Raw genomic sequence first — 8,453 nt, 5'->3', positions numbered from 1 at the left:
AGCTCAAACAGCTGCAAAACCTGTTTGCCCAGCACGGGAACCTTGAGTTCTATAAGATAAAGCCATAAACATGTTTGTCTGAGTCTTCTATCAAAAGTTACAGCTATTTATATGAAGTTGTACAAAATAGCTTTCTTTCGCCAAGACAGTGCGTTTCTCACTGTTACATGCATTTGAATGGGGAACTCGACCGAAACAAAGTATAAGTTTTCATTATGTGAATAACTTGGAAATCTTAGCTCAAACAGCTGCAAAACCTGTTTTCCCAGCACGGGAACCTTGAGTTCTATAAGATAAAGCCATAAACATGTGTATCCGAGTCTTCTATCAAAAGTTACAGCTATTCATATGAAGTTGTACAAAAACGCTTTCTTTCGCCAAGACAGTGCGTTTCTCACTGTTACATGCATTTGAATGGGGAACTCGACCGAAACAAAGTATAGGTTTTCATTATGTGAATAACTTGGAAATCTTAGCTCAAACAGCTGCAAAACCTGTTTTCCCAGCACGGGAACCTTGAGTTCTATAAGATAAAGCCATAAACATGTGTATCCGAATCTTCTATCAAAAGTTACAGCTATTTCTATGAAGTTGTACAAAAACGCTTTCTTTCGCCAAGACAGTGCGTTTCTCACTGTTACATGCATTTTGAATGGGGAACTCGACCGAAACAAAGTATAGGTTTTCATTATGTGAATAACTTGGAAATCTTAGCTCAAACAGCTGCAAAACCTGTTTGCCCAGCACGGGATCCTTGAGTTCTATAAGATAAAGCCATAAACATGTGTATCCGAGTCTTCTATCAAAAGTTACAGCTATTCATATGAAGTTGTACAAAAACGCTTTCTTTCGCCAAGACAGTGCGTTTCTCACTGTTACATGCATTTGAATGGGGAACTCGACCGAAACAAAGTATAAGTTTTCATTATGTGAATAACTTGGAAATCTTAGCTCAAACAGCTGCAAAACCTGTTTTCCCAGCACGGAGACCTTGAGTTCTATAAGATAAAGCCATAAACATGTGTATCCGAGTCTTCTATCAAAAGTTACAGCTATTTCTATGAAGTTGTACAAAAACGCTTTCTTTCGCCAAGACAGTGCGTTTCTCACTGTTACATGCATTTGAATGGGGAACTCGACCGAAACAAAGTATAAGTTTTCATTATGTGAATAACTTGGAAATCTTAGCTCAAACAGCTGCAAAACCTGTTTTCCCAGCACAGAGACCTTGAGTTCTATAAGATAAAGCCATAAACATGTTTGTCTGAGTCTTCTATCAAAAGTTACAGCTATTTCTATGAAGTTGTACAAAAACGCTTTCTTTCGCCAAGACAGTGTGTTTCTCACTGTTACATGCATTTTGAATGGGGAACTCGACCGAAACAAAGTATAGGTTTTCATTATGTGAATAACTTGGAAATCTTAGCTCAAACAGCTGCAAAACCTGTTTTCCCAGCACGTAGACCTTGAGTTCTATAAGATAAAGCCATAAACATGTTTGTCTGAGTCTTCTATCAAAAGTTACAGCTATTTATATGAAGTTGTACAAAAACGCTTTCTTTCGCCAAGACAGTGCGTTTCTCACTGTTACATGCATTTGAATGGGGAACTCGACCGAAACAAAGTATAGGTTTTCATTATGTGAATAACTTGGAAATCTTAGCTCAAACAGCTGCAAAACCTATTTGCCCAGCACGGAGACCTTGAGTTCTATAAGATAAAGCCATAAACATGTGTATCCGAGTCTTCTATCAAAAGTTACAGCTATTTATATGAAGTTGTACAAAAACGCTTTCTTTCGCCAAGACAGTGCGTTTCTCACTGTTACATGCATTTGAATGGGGAACTCGACCGAAAAAAAGTATAAGTTTTCATTATGTGAATAACTTGGAAATCTTAGCTCAAACAGCTGCAAAACCTGTTTTCCCAGCACGGAGACCTTGAGTTCTATAATATAAGGCCATAAACATGTTTGTCTGAGTCTTCTATCAAAAGTTACAGCTATTTATATGAAGTTGTACAAAATAGCTTTCTTTCGCCAAGACAGTGCGTTTCTCACTGTTACATGCATTTGAATGGGGAACTCGACCGAAACAAAGTATAGGTTTTCATTATGTGAATAACTTGGAAATCTTAGCTCAAACAGCTGCAAAACCTGTTTGCCCAGCACGGAGACCTTGAGTTCTATAAGATAAAGCCATAAACATGTGTATCCGAGTCTTCTATCAAAAGTTACAGCTATTTTTATGAAGTTGTACAAAAACGCTTTCTTTCGCCAAGACAGTGCGTTTCTCACTGTTACATGCATTTGAATGGGGAACTCGACCGAAACAAAGTATAGGTTTTCATTATGTGAATAACTTGGAAATCTTAGCTCAAACAGCTGCAAAACCTATTTGCCCAGCACGGAGACCTTGAGTTCTATAATATAAGGCCATAAACATGTTTGTCTGAGTCTTCTATCAAAAGTTACAGCTATTTCTATGAAGTTGTACAAAAACGCTTTCTTTCGCCAAGACAGTGCGTTTCTCACTGTTACATGCATTTTGAATGGGGAACTCGACCGAAACAAAGTATAGGTTTTCATTATGTGAATAACTTGGAAATCTTAGCTCAAACAGCTGCAAAACCTGTTTGCCCAGCACGGGATCCTTGAGTTCTATAAGATAAAGCCATAAACATGTGTATCCGAGTCTTCTATCAAAAGTTACAGCTATTCATATGAAGTTGTACAAAAACGCTTTCTTTCGCCAAGACAGTGCGTTTCTCACTGTTACATGCATTTGAATGGGGAACTCGACCGAAACAAAGTATAAGTTTTCATTATGTGAATAACTTGGAAATCTTAGCTCAAACAGCTGCAAAACCTGTTTTCCCAGCACGGAGACCTTGAGTTCTATAAGATAAAGCCATAAACATGTGTATCCGAGTCTTCTATCAAAAGTTACAGCTATTTCTATGAAGTTGTACAAAAACGCTTTCTTTCGCCAAGACAGTGCGTTTCTCACTGTTACATGCATTTGAATGGGGAACTCGACCGAAACAAAGTATAAGTTTTCATTATGTGAATAACTTGGAAATCTTAGCTCAAACAGCTGCAAAACCTGTTTTCCCAGCACAGAGACCTTGAGTTCTATAAGATAAAGCCATAAACATGTTTGTCTGAGTCTTCTATCAAAAGTTACAGCTATTTCTATGAAGTTGTACAAAAACGTTTACTTTCGCCAAGACAGTGCGTTTCTCACTGTTACATGCATTTTGAATGGGGAACTCGACCGAAACAAAGTATAGGTTTTCATTATGTGAATAACTTGGAAATCTTAGCTCAAACAGCTGCAAAACCTGTTTGCCCAGCACGGAGACCTTGAGTTCTATAAGATAAAGCCATAAACATGTGTATCCGAGTCTTCTATCAAAAGTTACAGCTATTTATATGAAGTTGTACAAAAACGCTTTCTTTCGCCAAGACAGTGCGTTTCTCACTGTTACATGCATTTTGAATGGGGAACTTGACCGAAACAAAGTATAGGTTTTCATTATGTGAATAACTTGGAAATCTTAGCTCAAACAGCTGCAAAACCTGTTTGCCCAGCACGGGAACCTTGAGTTCTATAAGATAAAGCCATAAACATGTTTGTCTGAGTCTTCTATCAAAAGTTACAGCTATTTATATGAAGTTGTACAAAATAGCTTTCTTTCGCCAAGACAGTGCGTTTCTCACTGTTACATGCATTTGAATGGGGAACTCGACCGAAACAAAGTATAAGTTTTCATTATGTGAATAACTTGGAAATCTTAGCTCAAACAGCTGCAAAACCTGTTTTCCCAGCACGGGAACCTTGAGTTCTATAAGATAAAGCCATGAACATGTGTATCCGAGTCTTCTATCAAAAGTTACAGCTATTCATATGAAGTTGTACAAAAACGCTTTCTTTCGCCAAGACAGTGCGTTTCTCACTGTTACATGCATTTGAATGGGGAACTCGACCGAAACAAAGTATAGGTTTTCATTATGTGAATAACTTGGAAATCTTAGCTCAAACAGCTGCAAAACCTGTTTTCCCAGCACGGGAACCTTGAGTTCTATAAGATAAAGCCATAAACATGTGTATCCGAATCTTCTATCAAAAGTTACAGCTATTTCTATGAAGTTGTACAAAAACGCTTTCTTTCGCCAAGACAGTGCGTTTCTCACTGTTACATGCATTTTGAATGGGGAACTCGACCGAAACAAAGTATAGGTTTTCATTATGTGAATAACTTGGAAATCTTAGCTCAAACAGCTGCAAAACCTGTTTGCCCAGCACGGGATCCTTGAGTTCTATAAGATAAAGCCATAAACATGTGTATCCGAGTCTTCTATCAAAAGTTACAGCTATTCATATGAAGTTGTACAAAAACGCTTTCTTTCGCCAAGACAGTGCGTTTCTCACTGTTACATGCATTTGAATGGGGAACTCGACCGAAACAAAGTATAAGTTTTCATTATGTGAATAACTTGGAAATCTTAGCTCAAACAGCTGCAAAACCTGTTTTCCCAGCACGGAGACCTTGAGTTCTATAAGATAAAGCCATAAACATGTGTATCCGAGTCTTCTATCAAAAGTTACAGCTATTTCTATGAAGTTGTACAAAAACGCTTTCTTTCGCCAAGACAGTGCGTTTCTCACTGTTACATGCATTTGAATGGGGAACTCGACCGAAACAAAGTATAAGTTTTCATTATGTGAATAACTTGGAAATCTTAGCTCAAACAGCTGCAAAACCTGTTTTCCCAGCACAGAGACCTTGAGTTCTATAAGATAAAGCCATAAACATGTTTGTCTGAGTCTTCTATCAAAAGTTACAGCTATTTCTATGAAGTTGTACAAAAACGCTTTCTTTCGCCAAGACAGTGTGTTTCTCACTGTTACATGCATTTTGAATGGGGAACTCGACCGAAACAAAGTATAGGTTTTCATTATGTGAATAACTTGGAAATCTTAGCTCAAACAGCTGCAAAACCTGTTTTCCCAGCACGGAGACCTTGAGTTCTATAAGATAAAGCCATAAACATGTGTATCCGAGTCTTCTATCAAAAGTTACAGCTATTTATATGAAGTTGTACAAAAACGCTTTCTTTCGCCAAGACAGTGCGTTTCTCACTGTTACATGCATTTGAATGGGGAACTCGACCGAAAAAAAGTATAAGTTTTCATTATGTGAATAACTTGGAAATCTTAGCTCAAACAGCTGCAAAACCTGTTTTCCCAGCACGGAGACCTTGAGTTCTATAATATAAGGCCATAAACATGTTTGTCTGAGTCTTCTATCAAAAGTTACAGCTATTTATATGAAGTTGTACAAAATAGCTTTCTTTCGCCAAGACAGTGCGTTTCTCACTGTTACATGCATTTGAATGGGGAACTCGACCGAAACAAAGTATAGGTTTTCATTATGTGAATAACTTGGAAATCTTAGCTCAAACAGCTGCAAAACCTGTTTGCCCAGCACGGAGACCTTGAGTTCTATAAGATAAAGCCATAAACATGTGTATCCGAGTCTTCTATCAAAAGTTACAGCTATTTTTATGAAGTTGTACAAAAACGCTTTCTTTCGCCAAGACAGTGCGTTTCTCACTGTTACATGCATTTGAATGGGGAACTCGACCGAAACAAAGTATAGGTTTTCATTATGTGAATAACTTGGAAATCTTAGCTCAAACAGCTGCAAAACCTATTTGCCCAGCACGGAGACCTTGAGTTCTATAATATAAGGCCATAAACATGTTTGTCTGAGTCTTCTATCAAAAGTTACAGCTATTTATATGAAGTTGTACAAAATAGCTTTCTTTCGCCAAGACAGTGCGTTTCTCACTGTTACATGCATTTGAATGGGGAACTCGACCGAAACAAAGTATAGGTTTTCATTATGTGAATAACTTGGAAATCTTAGCTCAAACAGCTGCAAAACCTGTTTGACCAGCACGGAGACCTTGAGTTCTATAATATAAGGCCATAAACATGTTTGTCTGAGTCGTCTATCAAAAGTTACAGCTATTTATATGAAGTTGTACAAAAACGCTTTCTTTCGCCAAGACAGTGCGTTTCTCACTGTTACATGCATTTGAATGGGGAACTCGACCGAAACAAAGTATAGGTTTTCATTATGTGAATAACTTGGAAATCTTAGCTCAAACAGCTGCAAAACCTGTTTGCCCAGCACGGAGACCTTGAGTTCTATAAGATAAAGCCATAAACATGTGTATCCGAGTCTTCTATCAAAAGTTACAGCTATTTATATGAAGTTGTACAAAAACGCTTTCTTTCGCCAAGACAGTGCGTTTCTCACTGTTACATGCATTTGAATGGGGAACTCGACCGAAACAAAGTATAGGTTTTCATTATGTGAATAACTTGGAAATCTTAGCTCAAACAGCTGCAAAACCTGTTTTCCCAGCACGGAGACCTTGAGTTCTATAATATAAGGCCATAAACATGTTTGTCTAAGTCTTCTATCAAAAGTTACAGCTATTTATATGAAGTTGTACAAAATAGCTTTCTTTCGCCAAGACAGTGCGTTTCTCACTGTTACATGCATTTGAATGGGGAACTCGACCGAAACAAAGTATAGGTTTTCATTATGTGAATAACTTGGAAATCTTAGCTCAAACAGCTGCAAAACCTATTTGCCCAGCACGGAGACCTTGAGTTCTATAAGATAAAGCCATAAACATGTGTATCCGAGTCTTCTATCAAAAGTTACAGCTATTTATATGAAGTTGTACAAAAACGCTTTCTTTCGCCAAGACAGTGCGTTTCTCACTGTTACATGCATTTGAATGGGGAACTCGACCGAAAAAAAGTATAAGTTTTCATTATGTGAATAACTTGGAAATCTTAGCTCAAACAGCTGCAAAACCTGTTTGACCAGCACGGAGACCTTGAGTTCTATAATATAAGGCCATAAACATGTTTGTCTGAGTCTTCTATCAAAAGTTACAGCTATTTATATGAAGTTGTACAAAATAGCTTTCTTTCGCCAAGACAGTGCGTTTCTCACTGTTACATGCATTTGAATGGGGAACTCGACCGAAACAAAGTATAGGTTTTCATTATGTGAATAACTTGGAAATCTTAGCTCAAACAGCTGCAAAACCTATTTGCCCAGCACGGAGACCTTGAGTTCTATAAGATAAAGCCATAAACATGTGTATCCGAGTCTTCTATCAAAAGTTACAGCTATTTATATGAAGTTGTACAAAAACGCTTTCTTTCGCCAAGACAGTGCGTTTCTCACTGTTACATGCATTTGAATGGGGAACTCGACCGAAAAAAAGTATAAGTTTTCATTATGTGAATAACTTGGAAATCTTAGCTCAAACAGCTGCAAAACCTGTTTTCCCAGCACGGAGACCTTGAGTTCTATAATATAAGGCCATAAACATGTTTGTCTGAGTCTTCTATCAAAAGTTACAGCTATTTATATGAAGTTGTACAAAATAGCTTTCTTTCGCCAAGACAGTGCGTTTCTCACTGTTACATGCATTTGAATGGGGAACTCGACCGAAACAAAGTATAGGTTTTCATTATGTGAATAACTTGGAAATCTTAGCTCAAACAGCTGCAAAACCTGTTTGCCCAGCACGGAGACCTTGAGTTCTATAAGATAAAGCCATAAACATGTGTATCCGAGTCTTCTATCAAAAGTTACAGCTATTTTTATGAAGTTGTACAAAAACGCTTTCTTTCGCCAAGACAGTGCGTTTCTCACTGTTACATGCATTTGAATGGGGAACTCGACCGAAACAAAGTATAGGTTTTCATTATGTGAATAACTTGGAAATCTTAGCTCAAACAGCTGCAAAACCTATTTGCCCAGCACGGAGACCTTGAGTTCTATAATATAAGGCCATAAACATGTTTGTCTGAGTCTTCTATCAAAAGTTACAGCTATTTATATGAAGTTGTACAAAATAGCTTTCTTTCGCCAAGACAGTGCGTTTCTCACTGTTACATGCATTTGAATGGGGAACTCGACCGAAACAAAGTATAGGTTTTCATTATGTGAATAACTTGGAAATCTTAGCTCAAACAGCTGCAAAACCTGTTTGACCAGCACGGAGACCTTGAGTTCTATAATATAAGGCCATAAACATGTTTGTCTGAGTCGTCTATCAAAAGTTACAGCTATTTATATGAAGTTGTACAAAAACGCTTTCTTTCGCCAAGACAGTGCGTTTCTCACTGTTACATGCATTTGAATGGGGAACTCGACCGAAACAAAGTATAGGTTTTCATTATGTGAATAACTTGGAAATCTTAGCTCAAACAGCTGCAAAACCTGTTTGCCCAGCACGGGAAACTTGAGTTCTATAAGATAAAGCCATAAACATGTGTATCCGAGTCTTCTATCAAAAGTTACAGCTATTTATATGAAGTTGTACAAAAACGCTTTCTTTCGCCAAGACAGTG

Source organism: Aulonocara stuartgranti, assembly GCF_965226115.1.
Source record: "Aulonocara stuartgranti genome assembly, chromosome: 13".
Classification (NCBI taxonomy): domain Eukaryota; kingdom Metazoa; phylum Chordata; class Actinopteri; order Cichliformes; family Cichlidae; genus Aulonocara; species Aulonocara stuartgranti.
Note: the sequence above shows the minus strand (reverse complement) of the source record.